At 37.7% G+C, this 18,630-nt stretch overlaps 1 long non-coding RNA gene across 2 annotated transcripts; it reads left to right on the forward strand.

Annotated features, from left to right (window-relative positions):
- Positions 1–354: 354 nt before the first annotated feature.
- LOC111940730 (uncharacterized) lies at positions 355–16,224 on the forward strand. Of its 2 annotated transcripts, none has more exons than XR_002869642.2 (3): positions 355–525; positions 1,322–1,384; positions 10,923–14,682. It is a non-coding gene; the product is annotated as an uncharacterized LOC111940730 (long non-coding RNA). The 2 variants fall into 2 exon arrangements; XR_015280230.1 differs by lacking the exons at positions 355–525; positions 1,322–1,384 and adding exons at positions 8,074–8,519; positions 15,707–16,224 and having other exon boundaries at positions 10,923–15,216.
- The last annotated feature ends 2,406 nt before the right edge of the window (positions 16,225–18,630 follow it).

Genomic DNA, 18,630 nt, shown 5'->3' on the forward strand with positions numbered 1-18,630 from the left:
ATTCATGTGGCTTTGAGACAGGGAAGCTCAGCCTGCCAACATCAATAGAACTTTGTACTACAAACCAAAATGGTCATTTAGACATGTGTACTTTCATGCTCACAAATGCACTGAGGTCAAATATTTTTTAATCTTGGGAATTTTTCCTCTTTATACAGCCTCGTATTTCACGCAGGAAATGAGGCTGAGTACAACAAACACAAATCATTGAGACTGACAGGGCATATTGGGTTCAAAACCCAAGCTTTGACTCTAATTGCTCTCCAAAGGCCTTTGGCTCAAGGTAACTGTTGATTTAGTTCAGCTGTTTCAAATCAGCACTGTAAGGTCTTGCTAAGACAAACTGGTTAGGCCACATTACATTTGTACCATTGGATCCCTCGGGTGCAAGTATAACACAGTTAGCATTTTAAAAGATTGCATTTGTCTGTACACTGCAGGCAGCAATTATGAGCAGGAAAATCTTTTGTGAAAGATGGTGTGACCTTCCTTTTGGTGAAAGAGTGATAATGGCTTCTTGTGGAGGTAAAAATAATGTTTCTATTCAAGGTTCAGAGGGGGACCCCACCTTGTTTCACATGCAAGTCAGTCTTGTCAGAAATTCATTGCCATTATTTTTGTCTTGCTTTGATAGTGCTTGTTTAGCTAAATAACACATATCTCTAAAATGTCTAATTTCTGTTACTCTCCTGCTGCAAAAATATGGCATCACCTTCTGAGGGAGGTGAGGTTACTGAAGAAAAGCTACTTTCGCCCTTTATGAATTAAGGAATTGACACTCACGTGGAATCCCATGTTTTAGTTTTCTGTATTATTGACTGCATCTGACATAAACTGGATCTGACTTTTCAGCAAGGGAAATCCTGGAGGATTATCCAACAGGATATAAATCTGCTTGGTGTATTATATTCTCTTACTGTTCTTAGCAATGTAAGTGCTGAAGTTTGATTTATTCCAGTATATCCATTTGCCTGTCTACAGTCAGAATTTGCATAGTAAAGATCTAATCCCTGAGAAGGAAAACATGGTGAGCTCACACCAGGTTTAATTCACAAAGCACTATTTTACAAATTAACTCTTCTTGGTCTGGAGGTCATTCCTGAGTGACACACACTGGATTAATAATCACAGCTGAAATCAGCTGGCCAGATCGAAGTGCCTTAAATGCAGCAGTAGTCTGTAGAAGCAGGAGGGCTCTGAGCCACCTGACACCCTTCTTAATAGTCAGCCCTCACTGACTGAAATGTGCTGAAACCCATTGATTTCAGGGGAGGCGGTGCACAAGGCATGGTATCTACAGCACATTCCTTGTGTATTCCAGGTGTATTGGGAAGAGGTGGCACAGGGTTTGCTGTACTGCCTTTCTGCCAGCTGAGCAACACAGGTGAGCAATGATCTGGGGACAAGTCTGATTAATTTTGAGGATACTAAGTATTGCATGCATGTGTGTAGGTGGCAGCATTCCTGTTTACTAATATTGGAGTATATTTTTTATGTTTCATTTGAATTTTGCCATTAATGAAAATATTCCTGAAGTTACTTTTGTCCTTATTTTTCAATCACAACATGTATGTATCCTCGTATCTAGTGATTCTTGGCAAGAACCCTGATTTACACCATCTTCATGGTCTTTAGTTACCAAGAGTTGAGAGGTTACTTTCAGATCCTTTATTGCTTTTTCCAAGTAAGTTCAGTTCACTGCTGTTTCACAACCTTAATTGCCTGTGTTGTGCCAAGGAGACATAAGCAGTCCTCCAGGATGAGGAACCTTTACTGGATCATAGGTTACATTGAGCCTGGTCATTCTCAGGTGAGCACCAGCTCGTTTTTTCTGTGCTCCAAACCAGCTAGAAACCTTGTTAGTACAGACTCAGTCTGAACATAGCAAGTACTCTGGCAGAGTTGATATTCTAGTTCAGATTTGGTAACATGTCTTGCAGCTTTGAGCTGACTGTAATATAGGCAGGACAAGTTCATGTTTGCCTGTAAATTGCTGCATAGATGTGCCCCTAACGGGGATGTATAGGCTGGGTAAGAAACTTGCACTGTGAATTGTTGCCTTGGTCCAATGAATAAGAAGAAAGCTTCTTCTTTGCTCCGTGAAGCATGCTTCTTTTCTCTTTTTACATTAAATTTAATTCTGTGAAATTACTTTTATACCCACCTTGCTTTCCAGAAGGTGACAATTCCATGTACCACATGAAAACTCAAAGCTGCTGGTTCAACTATTCCTATTTAAATTACTTTTTTAACAGAGAAAGGGACTAGATTGTGGAGAGCTGTAGCCTGTAGTATGGTATATTGGAGAAGTTTGTGGAGAACTATGTCCTGTGGGAGGGACCCCATGCTGGAGCAGGGTGGGGACTTATCTCCCTGAGAAGTGGCAGGAGTACAGTGTGATGAACTTACCATAACCCCCATTTCCTATTTCACTGAGCTGCTGCAGGGAAAGAAGTAGAGCTTGGGAAGGAAGAAAGTATGAGAGGAAAGTGTTATTAAGATTTATTTTACTACTCATTATCCTGCTCTGATTTTTTCAGTAATAAATTCAGTTAATATCCCCAGTGCGAGTGTGTTTTGCCCTTGATGGTATTTGGTGAGTGATCTCTCCTGGTCCTTATTTCAAATCATGAAGTCTTTGTTATATTTTCTGTTATATTTTCTATTTATATATTTCTCCCATTGTAAAAGGGAGGGATGGAGTGGCTTTTGCTAGAACTATAACTACCAAATAAAGATCCATGTGACAGAGTAACTAGAAAAGACTAAAATCCTTCACAGCTACTCACATGTGTGTGCATCTCTAACACTCATTAAAGAATTCTCTAAATATTAAAGAAAATTTATCCCTTTTTCCCTGTGAGGTATTTGGGAATGGTTGTCAATATGAACTCATTAGTTTACAGTCAGATATTAGTTACTTGAAATTTTATTGTCTTTTCCTGTTCCTGAAAGGATGGATGTTGTCATGTCTGCTGGAAAAAGTTGACTTTTAATAGCATTAACAAGGGGTACTTTTAGCACAGATTAGAAAACAAATAAACCCCATGTTGGACACTGAAATATTACAGTTTATGACTTAAATATCCTCATGAAGGACCTTTGCTTACTGTATTACAAAAGCTGCAGAGAAGACCACCACACCCTGAGTGGGGCTCTGACAGAGGCTCTACACTGCTAGCTGATGAGGATTATAAGATAAAGTAACAACTCAGGGCTGGGGGAGAGGAATAAATCCACAGAGCAGAAGTTTAACAGCTTCAGAGCAGAGAGCACAGCCCCAGGGCTCTCAGCTGCCAGGCCCACACAGACCCTCACACCAAAGGCTGAGGGCAGAGAGGCTTTGGGTGCGTGGGGAAAAGGCTCTGGAGAGAGGCAGCGAGCGCCCATCCTCCGCTGCGCGGAGCAGCTCAGCTGCGGGGCCCTTCCCCCGGGAGAAGCCGCATCCACATCAGGGACACAGGGGTGCCACGGGTGCCAAAGGTTCCCAAAGGGGTCCCCAGACCCTGCAGCAGAGCACCGTAGAGCCATGCAGCAGATCACAGTGTTGAAAGGGACAGTGTCAAACTGGTCCCTGCAAGGGAGGCACCTGGGCTCTCCCACCTGGCCCAAAGGTATATTCATCCATCAGATTCTAGAGTGGTGTGGTGGCGTCACACTGTGGAGGTGTGGCGATGGGGGACCCTCACCACCAAGACCAGATGGAGGGGAGCAGTGAGACATCAATTGGACCCTTGGAAGAGTGATGTATGTGCCTACCTAACCCCTGTCATTCTCTCCCTGTCCTCCCACCCCACTAGGCACACTTTATTTTCTGTTTTCTTTCTCTTTTGCTCCTTCTCTCTCTTTGCCTCTTTTGCTGTTAAATAAAATACAGCAAATTTTTAGTGCCAAGACCTAACCTCTTGTTTTAATCATGTCTTTTGGGTATATTTCGAACAGTTCTCAATTTCATCCCTTTATTCACAGAGAATTAGTTTCCTCTGCTTTTCTGTGTTTAAACCAGATCATAACACCCTAAACCAGAGAGTGTAGAGGGTCACTGCAGGTCTTTTTAGAAATTAGAGAGTGAAGATAACACCAGCATCATGCACAGTTTGAGGATTATGGTAATGAAGACCAGATTCTGGACTGAGGGAAGACCTTACAGTAAATATATGCAGCGTTGTATGCAAAACCATTTTGACACCTTGCTAAAAATTATTTTCATGCGTCTCTCCTTCACTTTATGGGAGAATATATTTGCATTCAATTTATGGAATGATATTACACTGATTCTAATTTGGAAAAAAAATAAATTAAATGAATATGTTACAATGCCATTAAATATTGAGCATTTTCCAGTCTCACTGGGGAATAGATTCCTGGGTAATATTCTGCAACTGTTGACATATCTTCTTTTGCTTGGTGCTTGCCCTTTAAACTAATCTGTTCATCCTTACTTAATTGTGTAAGATCCACATTATTAACCATGTCCTTTGTATGGTCCAAATTCACTAATACAAAAATAGTGAACCTTAGACACTCTTAGCCTTTCTATAAGAAAATCATCACAAGTAAGAGTATAGCAGACTTGTACAAATAAGCATTTTCATAAGTCAAACTTTATTTTTTCCCAACAGAATTAAGTAGAAGTAGTTTGCTTTCAGATATATTTGTTTCCAGCAGTTTCTCACATTAAGGAAAGTATTGTGTCTCATATTTAGTGGTCCATCCACTCTGGTGTGACGAGCATGGAAGGAAAAGCATAAAGAAATACCTTAAGCACATGATCTTCCAAGCACAATTACAGAGCTGGTGCCCAGCCAAAATGGTCTTTTCAAACACCTCAGGGGTGACAGTTCAGGCCTGAGCTTCTCAGCCAAGGCCACTTTGTGGAATGTGTTGGATTTGCAGTTTGTTTTCGTCACTGCCTTTGAGAGAGACTGAGACCTTGCAACTACTACTAAAAGTGATTCACTGCAGTGCCCCTGCTAACAGCAATTTATAAAGCTAGAGGGTTTGCTCTTGAGCACTGTAACTTCTGATTAAAGTGATTTTCTCTCTTGTTTTTATGCTGGTTAGATGATTTTCTGTCTTTTCTAGTATGCGTCTGCATTGTCTCTCCAGGTGTAAAACACTATAGTCAAAATGTTAAAACTCCTGCACTTCCCTCTTTTGGGAGGTTATTTACTTTTTCCCTTTTTTTACCAGCTGCCACTCTATCTATCAGCATTTACTTCTTGCCTGTGTTTTTAAGCTTTTTTTTCATGTGCTTATAGGCCCTCCTTGAGTCCCTTTGCAGAGAAAACTTGTGTGAAACACAGGGTTTAATACCTAGTGATAGTGAAATGATGAGAGACACCAAAAGGGAGGGAAAACTCTGGAAGCTGGAAGAGAGGAAAGAAAGAAATATTTCTCCAAAGGAAAATTTGAACCATATAACTAACACTCAGATTGTGCTAGACAATAAGCCCACAGAAATCCTGTCCTTTCCCTAGTCAGAGCTTTTTTTGCACAACAGTGAAACTGACTGTCACCTTATAACAAATTTTACTTTTCTAAAAACTACCTTAATTCTGAGATTCCTGCTCAAACTGAGCCAACCTAATTTTCATGCATTGCACTGGGGACTAAAGCTTTTTTCTTTTGTCAGAAAGAAAATAAATGAAAGAAATAATGGAAGAATGACTGAGGTACTGGGCTACTTCCCAGGTACCTCACATATCCACATCTTGGCTACACTCTGAGCCTCTTCTCTATGAGAATGCACATCTATTGTATTAATAGAAAAGGCTGACCTACAGCTAACAGTAAATCACACTGTAGTTTGTGCTTCAAATTGATAACTGTCTGCAGAATATAATGTTAAAAGCACTGAAATACATGCTTTATGAATTCATGACTGTGCTTAGTTAGGTATATCCTCAGTAATGTGGGTTGTGGTTAGTGCTCTCTGGAAGAAGAGTTCTGAATTGTAAATGCTGCTTTTTTATCACAGGGGAACTATTTTACTTGAGTCTGGCTTATGATGATGGTAAAAATCAGCTCTCCATGGGACATCTCTAAAAGAGAAAATAATCTGATGCTTAAAAGAATTTAAATCTCTACTGACGGTCAAAAGAAGTCTTGTCCCCTCCCCTCTTATTTTTCCATTGTGCACTTTTGGGTTGTCTGAGAACTATAGCTGTGATTGGTATGATCTTTTCAGTCATCATGTTGCTCTGTGTAGGTTTTATGTTACAGTTGATAAGACTCTGAACATTTTCTGAGAGATCAAAGTGCTTACAATAATGAGAAAAACATACATAACAACAGTTGTATGGCAAGGGTAAGGATTGCCTGAAGCAGAACAAATTCCTACAGATTGCCTGACAATGTAAGGATAATATAGCGCTGCAATCATGAGAATAATATTGCTTAATAAATCACTGTTATTACATGTCTTACAGTGAAACTTAGCATTTTATAAATTACTAAACACATTTTCTTCTTGATTAGCTATTTCATGTTCAGAAAACCTCTTCCTTGAAACTCATTTGAAAGAAAGATCTCAATTTTATTTTAACACTGAAGATTATTAGAGTGGCAGTGGCAGACCAACACCAGACTTTTACTTTGTTTAGCAGTAAAGTGTAGTCTCAAGATCATAGTTCTGCCCAAGAGGCGCAAGAAAGCTTGGCTGTGCTTTGGAAAGTACACACTGGTGGTCTTGTACCTTACTGTGGTATTGAACAAGGACCTGTGAAACACCAGTTTCATCACTGAAGTGGGTAAGGAATGAATTTCATAAGAAGCCTCATGACCATTTGAGTATCCTGAAGTCTCCCAGGAACTTCACCCTCACCCTTCCACAGATTCCCTGGTTGTGTGGATTTTCTGTAGTGTGGTCCTAAGAAGGAAGAATATTTATTTCCTTAAACTCAATTTATTTTCTTCTCATTTTGTTGTGGTTCTAAAGCAGTAACTAAAAAATTACTAGAAGACTTACTTATTTTTTTTTTGCTGTGAGATATGGATTAGAGCAAGAGCAAAACAGGCTTAAAACTTAAAAAGGAATAAAGAAAGTTTATTAACAAAACTACAAGAATAAGAACACCAGAATAAACTTCCAGAAAACCCTTTTTATCCCCTATTACCCACCATTCCCTTGTTCACATGACAACATAGAGACAAAAAAATCTTGGAACTTTGGTGTTCAAAATAGTCCTAATTCTGGCTAGAGTCTTTTCATCAGTCTTTGTAGTCTTCTTCTGCTAATCTACGGAGTTTTCCACAAGAAAGCTATTTCTGTTATAGCTATTTTTCTGATGCCAGCTGCCCAGAAATCCTGTCATCAGTTCACTCCTCCCATTTCACATCACTCTGAGGTGTGTTATGGGTCAGTGAGTCTAGGGATGTTATTTTTAAGGATGAGCTATTCAAAGGCAAAAGTTCTCTTCATCTGTTTCTATGAGCTTCCCTGGAAACAGTTTTCTCATTGCCCTCAAGGCCTCAAATCTTCAACTATTACTTTATCTCACTCTGTTCTAGCACCTCACTGTATCACAATTATTCCACCTTTTGCTCAAAATCCAAACTTTGAACACTCCATTCCTCCCAATATACTCTGTCATGAATTAAAGGAGTTTTTTTCAAGACCCTATTGTCCATCTCCATAGCTTTAACAGAAAAATATTTCAGCTTATAAAGCATCTCCTTAGTCTCTACCTTTTCTGAAGCTTCTTTACTGTCTCTGATAGTTTATAAAGTCTCTTTACATGTTGATTACTCTCTTTTTCTCTCTCTAGATAAAAGGATTAATCTGCAAGTCTCATCTAGGTAAAGAAAAGGTTAAAATCTTGCTCAGGCTTTGTAGATGGTTCTGTGACCTCTGCTGGAGCAGCAGCTGGAGCTGTCTGAGATGGAAGATTCTTCATGGCTGCTCTGGAGAGTGTGGTCACTGTCTCAGCCCGCCGCAGGTCAAGAGCTTTTTTCTTTCTTTACTCGGCAGTCTCTGGTGAATTCCGTCACAGCAAAAACTGCAGCCGAGCCAGGGACCGGCCTGGCCCGGCCAGAGCCTGGGGCAAGCCCCGCAGGCCCCGTCTCCCGGCCGGGAGCCGCTGGGCCCAGCCCAGCCCGTCCCACAGGGCCACATGGCCTGGGCAGGGAACGGGAGCCAGCTGGAGCTCTGTTACCTTTCACAGCCAGGAAACAGAGCAAGAAATTCTCAGGCTTAGGTCTTAAAGTGGTGTTCACAAGTTGATCTCAGTTTTCAATGGTCAAAACTGCTGTCAATTCTTAGAAATGACCGATAATTGGTCAGGAGAAAAGACTCCCATCAGTCACCAGCAGCTTCAACTTCCTTAGCTCTCAAAACTATCTTAAAGTCACCCCATGACACATTTCTTTCCTTGTTTCTTCCCATGGCATGCAAGAAATCAAATGAAACCAGTTTGCCTTGGTCTTTCAAGGGGAAAAGAAAGTAAGGCTGAAGTTGCCAAATCCTGTGGCCTTTCCTCAAGTATTCATCACCTCAGCTTTTGTTGTGTTTTGTCTGGGTGAGAACTACAAAATTATCTAGCGTGGATTTATTGATATAACATGTGTTAACATTTACAGAATCAGAAAGCCAAGTTCATACTTCATACAATATTGCACAATAGATGTCAGGTTAAGCTTACGTCATGATCAGAAATCATTTCCCTTTGAAAGAACTAACGTAGAGATTTCATGGCTAGAAAACAGAACAGCCCTTCTTATGGCTTTAGGACATCAAAACTTTAACAACCTTAGAAGGAAAGTGGAGATTTCTTGGGCCTGACGCATATTTTCTCATTGTAATTTGTCTCTCTTCCTCACTGTTGATTATTTGAGTGTGTTTTTCTGCAATATTTATCAGACTGAATTAGAAGGGTGAAGGTTCTATCAATTCAGTAACTTTAAAAGATACCCTGGATGCATGTCTTTACATAGCTGTTCTTCACAAGATATTCCTTGTCCCTTGCTGTCAAAATGATTAAGCAGTACTTCAGTTACACACTATCAGATTCAAATAAATTTTGCGTAGTTTATCATTTTAGTATTCTCAGGCACATTATTTTTAATTTTTCTCCCTTTAAAAAAACACAAGAAAAAAAACAACCCAAAAAAACAAACCAAAAAGCCCACCAAAGCAACAACAACAACAACAAAATAAAAACAGAAAAAAACCCTCAAAGCGAAAGAAAAATCCCAACACAAACACCCATTTTCAGATATTTTTTAGATTTTTGAAGTTACTTGTGGAAGTCTGAATATAAGGCCTTATAAGCCATGAACTCTGGGGTAGGATTTTTAAAAATCAGTTTTTTCTGTTGACTTCGGCAGCAGCCACAGACTTAAGCATATGCCAAGTGGTTACATTCTTATACAAAACCTGGCAGCAGATTTTTCTGCTGCTGCTTTCACCACCTTCATAATTTCTTTGTTTTCACATTCTTCATTTCTTATAAACATTTTCATTGTTTATATACCACTATTTATAATTTAGAGATTAATGACATTTATGTAGTTCTTTAGGATAGGATGCTTTTATGAAACACTTTATGGACTAAAATGGATAGAGATTATAATTACAGTTTAGATTACTATAGCAGATTGAAATTTGACAATAGCATGTCACATGACAGATGACACATTCTTAGAAAAGTAGCAAACCTTGTTATAATGAATCAGTTGCATAAAATCATTGTCCCCATTTGTTGTAATGTGGTCACTTGATTACCCCAGGGTTGCAACAGCTCTTTACCAAATCGTCATAGCTGTTGTCTGTAACTTTATTGCTTCTCTGCCTTATCACATCAGGTTATAAGTGAGGTTCTTGGCTGAAATTCTGCAGTTTGAAAGATTGTTCAGCACCTGATAAGGTCCACGTCTTTCAAAAGGTGTAGTCTGAATACATTTGACACAACAAATATGCTTGTATTTATGTTCATGGAGTAGAAAAGTAATTTCCTGAAGTTTTGCAGTTCAGAGGCAGAGCATATGACACTGGAATATAATGCATTTTAAGTAATCTGAGGACATTAAGGTATAGTTTTCTTGCTTCTGGCATATGTGCTGTTAAAAATATTGCATTCCTATGTTCAGTTATTTCCTAGTCATATCCTATCTGCAAGCCTGGCTAGCAAAAAAATTTGCTTAAATTGTATGGATTTATAATGTCTATTTTTCTTCCTTCTGTGAACTGGAGTTCACTAAGCTGAGCTGTGATAAAATGGGCTTTGCTATGCAGACTTTCAGTAAGAGGGTTTTTGAAATGCCCTTGTGGCCCATTTATGTAATAACAAGGGAGACATGTCCTGACCTATCAATCTCACTTTAACAGAGCTGTTCAAAACATTGTGTATTGTGCACACAGAAACTAACATACAAGAATGTTTATTATTGCAACAACTTTGAGCTTGACAAAAAATTCCAGAAGAGTTCAACCGGGAGCTTAAATCAAGCTCTTTGTTTAAAATATCTCACAACACCTTTAAACCTGACAGTTCATATAACATCAATTCTTAAATTGCTGAATTGTTTTGGTACTTTTTTTGAGGGTTGGGATTTTTCTCCCTCATTTCTTCCTTGCTAATCTATTTGGTTAATAGCCAGTTGGTCTCTGGCCAGGTATTCATAACTGAGCATATTACATTCTGTTTATCTCTGAAATATATATTAAAGCAACCTAGATTTTAAAGAATTTAATTTCTTAATTTTTTTTTTTTTACCACCTAAGAGTCTGTTTATCAACCCGAAGTTAAGATAAACATGCAGCAAAGAAAACTAAAAATAGTTTTTTGCAGTAGTTGCAAACACATTGTAAAAGTAGAGTTCAAGTCTCCAATAACACTGGGATTATACTAGCCACATTTTGATAGCAGATTGGATTAATCATCTGATGGTTTTATCTTGGTTTATTTTTCATGTCTTGACAGAAACTGGCTAATGAGCTTCATCTAATTTTGGAGTCAAGTTCACAGCTGCAACAGAGCAAAGAGATTCCAGCTTGGACCAGAACCTCCATCGCATCTCCATCATGTCAAAGAACACACTCAAAGACTATTGTGCTCCAGTTTTGCCTCTGCACTATAGGGAAGTATTGTTATTGCATTAGTGTAACACTGTACCTGAACTTGTGCTGCTGGCATAGTTAAAATACTCAAAAGTACAGTGTCAGGCCTTAATTATAAAGTCATAATTATTGTTTTAAGATTTATACAAAAAAATGTGCCAACTTTATTCTACTCAGTAGGGGCTCAATTCCAAAAACAGTATAGATTTCAGGATAACCTCCAAAAAAATGACTCCACATAATTGGTTGAGCCTATAATATATGTTTGTGTTGTAAAATAAGAATACAGCACAACTAGAGTACAAAACATGGTACAACAGACATGAAACAATGTTCTTTCTCTGCATTCTTCCCCACGTTCCTTACCAGTGAATATTTTAGCTCTTAGTTAAAATACAATTTTGGCATGGGATTATTCAGTAAAATTGCCTTTGAGAAACAGCCAATTTTGAAATACACTTGAGTAGGTCTAGACAGCAGGTGCTGCCATGCTCCTGTAGGCTCCAGCAAAAAGCCATTCTTCACTGTGTGCCTGAGATTTGAGGGGCTGTTCAGAGGGGTTTTTTTCCCTGGGTAGTGCAAGGTCCTTAAAGAGCATGGATGGCATTTTAACCTGTCATTGGTGAGCTCTTCACATTGATGAATGGGTGACTTTGTACATTCACTGTGAAGGAAACACTGAGTTTGAGGTGACTCTGACCTAGTGTGTGATGAGCTGCTCAGGGCTTCTGGTGTTGGAGGAGATCAGAGACACAAGGAAATGAGGTAGTCACACAGTCACTCAGACTTAAGACCAGCATCCAATCAGTACTCTGTCTTCATATTCTTAGTGGCCTTCTACAAGCATGTGCTCTCTTATTGATAAAATAAATGAGCTGAAATCAATTTATGTTGTTACATTATCAGTTATTGTTGAGCTTTAAAAAATATTTGCTATATTTACAAAATCCCTACATTTTCGGCTTATCATTGTCCAGCAGAAGTCTCAATAGCAAGATGCAAAATCATTTTCTGTTTGTCAGTGGGAAGCCAGAGACTTGGTTAGGCTTTTGTGTTTGAGATGTGGAAAAGGGGGAGAAAGGGAATTCAGGAGAATAATATCTGGAGTAGCAGATACTTCTTGGCTCTCGCACCTGAAAACTTTCATGTCATTTATAACCATGTGGCAGGCTGCCTACAAACTGAAGAAGACAGTCACTGCAGCTTGTTTGATATAGAATTTCCAGAATTTTTCTTCACCACGCTCTGTTAGACAACACTGATGCCACTGAAGTCAATGTGACTTAGCAGTAAAAGACTGCATAGACAGATACTTAATGCCTATTTTAAAGTTAAAAGCAAATGAGGCTTGTGCAGGCAGTCTGACTTATAACAAGCCCTTGAGTTTATTTATTAAGTTTCATGGGGATTTTTCTATTAGTTTTCTGATGATTCTGATTTTGTAAAGATTTTTTTTCCCCATAAATTCAACAAAATCCTTGCCACTGACATCAATAGAAATGATAGTTAAACTTGCCCAAACATAGGTTTTATTTTTAACTTAACACAATTTTTGTCAGGGAAGTGTTAATCTGTTCCAGAGGAACACTGTAATAATCTCAGCAAGACAGAAGATTTTAAGACAGAAGTAATTGAAACAAAGGGAAAAAAGACATTAATCTTGCTGGGTGAACATAAATTATTTACTTCAATGGATGCTTTTGTATGCAGAGTCTTACAAAATGAAGTAAATTGAAAGGAATTTAACTAATTTTATAATTATGAAGGAGCATCTAGCTTCAATAGCAAACAGATGTATAATGTTTTATTTTAAAATACTGCAGATTTTGAGACAGGCATTCTAAGTAAAATTCCATTAAAAAACCCTTGAGTTTTTGCAGCAGCAAAAAGAAAAGAAGGTATAACCCTTAGCAGACACTGAAATTACTGCAGTTCTTATTCAGTTAGAGGAGAAAAATATTTCATCTTACATAACTTACTAGAAATTTGTTCTGGAATATTTGCATATTAATTTCATTCTTCTTCTGAATATATAGTTTAACGCTTTTTTACTCCCCTATTTATCCAAATTTACCATTTTTGTATTTCCAGTGTTCAGAAAAAGCTGTCTACAAGAACATATGGGTTTTGTCTTTTGCTACCTTGCATGCAAGTACTAATGACTAATGACATGCAAGTCATTTTGATAGTAATATTAAAGCAATAATAATGATTATATCTTAGAATGAAAGGTGATTGTTTTCAAAGAAATTAACCTTAAGTACTTTAGTATTTAATAGGATTACTTTTATAAACTTTCTTTTCTATAGAATAAAGATGTACAGTAGTAGTGGAAGAAGTAGTAGTACTTTGAAAAGAAAGCCAGGCACATTTTTGTCTTTTTATCATTAATTTGGTATGGAGGCAAAATAAATTAGTTGACAACAAAACAATTGTGATCTAAATGAAGTGCTAATTTGGAATCTTAATATACAATATACTTTGTCTTTTAATTAGATCTGTTTTCCTAATTTATGTATCTATACTTTAGAATCAGGAAAATATTGTAAGTGAAATAAAGTCTGTGTCTTACTTTTCACTTGCAGACTAGCTTTTTATTGAGGAATGCAGCCAGTAGATTGTCATAAGGAAGAGCTGTAATGAAAAAAATTTGGAGCATAGATATCATAGATGTAAATTTATGAACTGTCTTAGCACTAAGGAATAACAGGCTCCAAACAAATCCCTGTATATTGCAATTTCCTCTAGGGAGCCTCTCCTACAACCATCAAAAAGCCCTTTCAGGTTGGGTGGACAGGAATACTGTGCTAATACCTTAATTCTGTTGTGCAGTAAATCACTGCTAGACCAGACACAGAGTCTAGCAGGTTGTCATCATGTGACAGCTGAACCAGCAAAGATGGGAATGATATAGATCAGAGGTTTAGGCACCTGAAAGGTCATAAAGAGTACTGGGGTGGGAACTTTACACCCTAGTTCATGTGGACTTGGAGTAAAAACTAAGTCAGTGGTCTTGATGTGAAACCAAGTTTGTACTGAAAAGTATCCTAGCACACCCCCTACAATTAAACCCACTAGAAATGTCATGGTTTATTGCCCCACCTGTTGGATTCAACTACTGCCTTTGTGATGATGGCATTTGAAGCTGCAGGCTGCAAAGGGATTAGGAAGCAGACACATGCACACAAACACACCGCCCTGTCCTCTATCCTCCACTTTTGCATTTAATACTTTTCCACCAAGAATGGGAAACCAATACAAGTGGTCTGGAAAACTACGACTGGACTTACATATCCAATGGCACTCCAGAGGCCAGAGGCTGAGTTTTGTCACTGCTGATTGATCCCATATAATTAGCATAGATCACAATATAACAGGGTCAAAAAACTGTTGTGGCATTCTTCACTTCATGTATACAAAATAAGTAAATAGGGAAAATAAGATTCTAGTATTTTCTGTGCTGGAAATATTCTGGTCTTTTAAAGTGCACCATCTCAAACTAAAAATTGGTTGTTAGAACTATGTTCTCCTAAATGTACACAAATCTTACCATATATTCCATATAGATTTGCTCTCACATGCCAAAAATGAGAACCTGTGCTTTCAAAAAGAAAAAAATAAAACAGAAATGTGCCTGATTTTATCTAATGTCCTTTTAAAAACAGACCTAAAAATAAGAATGTGTAAAGCAGCCTGGGAAACCCAGTTTTAAATAGGCATGCATGTTGAAATTCAGAAAGGATATGGTTCTTAAGTTGCCTTTTTTACTTTGTCCCTGCTGGTGTAGCTGATTGGGATAAACTCTTAACATAGGTAAGAACAGATCTCAAGATGATATGAAATAGCTTCTGTCAAAGAGTTAGCTGGGTGTCACCGAGACACAATAAAACCCTACTAATTTAAATTTCTTCCCATAGAGTAGTCCTAGGATGTCATATTTTGTAGGTTTTTGTGATCTGTTTCCTTTTCTTTTCTTCCTGGCAAAGTGGCATTTCCAGAGAAAATAGCTTGCTCATGAGCCTGCTCTCAAGAATCCGTTAGATCTAATGGTAATGAGGCCTCGAACCTGCACAAGGTGTTGGCTTTTCCTTACCTACAGTCTGAGTGAGGATGGTATAATACAATGAAAACTAAACGGACCTGTTCATGTTTTTAAGGTATGTTTTTAACCCCAGTTCTATTCAAAAGGAACCCCTTCTTTCTCTAAGAATACACCTAGATATTGCTGCAAAAATATTTGTGAAGAAGAGAAACACTGGAGTTATTACGCAACCTTTCCACATCTATATTGTATTTCACAAACTTCTCTAGTGCCTTGGGTAATATTCTTATAGCTCAACTGGGAAAAATGGTAACTGCACCCAGTCTCCTGCATTCTCTGCACATACATCTGAGGTTACGTTGTACCACCAATATGAAGTCTAGGAAGGGAAATTTCCCAAAGGAATTCGTGAGAGGGGGGTATGTTGAAGCTGGGGACAAAGGCAAAGAAAATGAAAAACCTGATCCTGTTTCAACACAGTCATAAGTCTGATCAACATTGCAGATAAATTGTAACCTTTTCTGTCATGAAAGAATGTATTGTATGGAGCATAATATGCCCGGGGTTTGTTTTCACCTTGTTTTGTTTTGTTGGTTTTTTTTCAGTCCAATTTGCTGATGAAGGGCATGTTGAGGGTGATGGCTGGAGTAATAAAATGGAAGATTGGCATCACGATTTTCTTACACTGCCATCTCTCTTGCAGAAATTCTCCATTTGCCCATTGTTGACAGATCTCTAATGTGTTGCAGGACAACAAATGTACATGTAATAGAAGTGTTAGTTAATGGGAATGACCTGTACAGTTCCAATTTTGAATGATAGTCTCCACTTCCTTTATGCTTATTTTAAAATTCCCTGGACACAGATTGATTAAAGGCAAGGACCCATATGAATTTATGAAAAATTTATGGAATTTTGAAAGAACCTTAACATGGACCATTTAAAAACTAATAATTTCCTGGCTGTCATTATTTTCTTTTCCTTTCTTTGCATCACTAAATCTTTCTTACATTGGGAATACATGCTTAATAATCAAAAATTGATGCTGTGAATTAAAGAATAAATATGTCACTGGATAAAATAAAACAACAACAACAACAGAAAATAAATTAGATTTGTATGATTTTAACTGTTCTTTAATCTGCTTCTGGGCAACAAAAGTGATTTGTGTCAGCCTTTATTGCATTAAACTTTAATTTTCTTCCACAAGAACAGGATTATATAAAGGAGTATTGGATTGCACTCAGCATGGATTAGCTGAGTGGTGTCTTTGCTGCCAAAGACCAAATGGATTTCCTTCCTTTTGTGATTTATATTTTTATTGCTGTTTTTTCCCCCTCCTTCTAATTCCCATTACCCGTCTGTTTGCCAGAACTGAGATACCCTCAAGAGCAGCAGAAAGGCAGGCAGAGTTATTGGCTTATTGCATATATTTATGTTCCAAGGCTTTTTACTAGCCGACGTCAAAGGAATAAGCTAGCCCTCAGCCATAGAGACTGATCACTAATTTAAAACTAAAAAACTGAAACCTCATTAATTGTAAAAAAGACATAGTTGGTTTTTTTTTTTTTCTTAAATTTTATATATATGTATATATATAAAATGTTTGCAGAAGGATTTTAACTAGTCTTGATACAAATTTTCAGTTTTGTCTAATGGAGATAGATCAGCAGAATTTTTTTTGACATATAAAATTGTTAACAGTCAAAACAGATGCTGGCATTGTGAATGGAAGAGGAAAAAGGTTCACTCAGTATAGAGTCATGGAATATCCAAAATCTTAAGGGATAAAAAGGCAGAAAATAAAATATAGATTCTTACTTACAGACAATGTAATAAATTGCAGTTTGTACTTTGCAGCTGATTTTAGAAATGATAAATTAATTTTTCATTCTGGACATTTTACCAGTAAAACAGATGAGACATGAGATGTAGATGAGACAGGTATTTAAGAAAAAGATATTTGAACTATTAAGTTACAGCGAATGGGCTGGGTTTGAAGGCAGTAAAGGATGGCAGCCCAACGGGCTAGCAATATTCTCTTAGGCAGATTCAGTCACAGCAGAGGAAAATCAAATGCAATAAAAAAATTACACAACGTACCAAAGCATACAAAAGCTATTGAAAAATGTAAGGGAAAAGTCTGATTCTTCACTACAGGGTTGAAGAAGGAGCTGAAGCAGACCCTACTGTCATTACATCACCAGAATAATTATTAATAATAAATCCCAGAGCACATTTTCTATGGATCAGTTATAAAAATATTTAGTGACAGTCCAGAACTGAGATGTGTAACTGCTGAATCCTGAGATACCTTTTGATCTTGTGCTTAAATGCTTTTTTGTGACAATGCAGATCCATTGCACAGTCCAGAATGCAATATGAAGTCAAACCTGGCCCAACCATTTAGTTCTCTTTTGTGAGGTAAACCTGAACTTTTCTTAAATTTACACGTAAAAGAAGCACATTAAAAATTTTAGTTGATTCCTGGCAATATGCCTGCTGAATCTGAGCAAATGATACTTCCACAGCATTTCATATAAGAATTGGAGCCTGTCCTTAGTCTTCAGATTAAACACATAGAGTCTTTGTTCATGTCATTTAGTCAGGGACTTAGGTAATTTTCATGGTACACAAAAAACAAGAGGGGAGGTATTACTATATTATCAAAATTAATCTTTGTGGTTGTTGCTGTGTTATTTTCTGAAACTGTTATATTAAATTTCTGACCATTGTCCCACTGTTGCTTGATTTTGTTAACCGAGATTTCTCAGAAGTAGCTTTCAACTCATCAGTAAATAGAACCTTTAAGTCATCACGCATTTTTTCAAACAGGCATTTTACTGCCTTCAGACTATTGACAGAGACACTAGTCTGTCATACACTAAATCCAAAATTATATTTCCTGCTGCTTCTATCAATTCAAAAGGATACACAGGGAGACTTCCTATGGCGGTTTTAAGACTCCGTATTTGCCTGCCTGTTGTAGTTTAACCCCAGTTGGTAACAAAGTAACATGCAGCTGTTCACTCATTACCCCTGTGCCCTCCTCCAGTGGGATGGGGAAGAGAATCAGGGGAAAAATGCTCTTGATTTAAGAACAACTTAATAATTGAAATAAAATAAAATATTATGGTGTTATACCAAGCATCATCATCAGCAATAATAATAACAACAACAATAATAATAGTAATAGCAACAACAACAACAACAAAATAAGAGAGAGGATGTTATCAAGAGATGCCCACTACACTTGCTCAGCAACCACTGAATGATGACCAGCCTGTTCCACAGCAGAAATTGGTACCTCCTGGCTAGTTCCCTCCAGTTTACATACTGGGCATGACTTTTCATGGCAGTGAGTCCAGTTTGTGTCAGCTGTCCTGGCTGAGCTCCTTCCCAGCTTCTTGTGCACTTGCTGGCTGGCACAGCTTGGGAAGCTGAAAAGTCCTTGCCTTTAGGTAGGCACTACTGAACGGCTACTGAAATATTTGTGTATTATTAACATTATTATCATGCTAAATCCAAA

The sequence above is a fragment of the Cyanistes caeruleus genome, chromosome Z, assembly GCF_971803275.1.
Source record: "Cyanistes caeruleus chromosome Z, bCyaCae1.hap1.1, whole genome shotgun sequence".
Classification (NCBI taxonomy): domain Eukaryota; kingdom Metazoa; phylum Chordata; class Aves; order Passeriformes; family Paridae; genus Cyanistes; species Cyanistes caeruleus.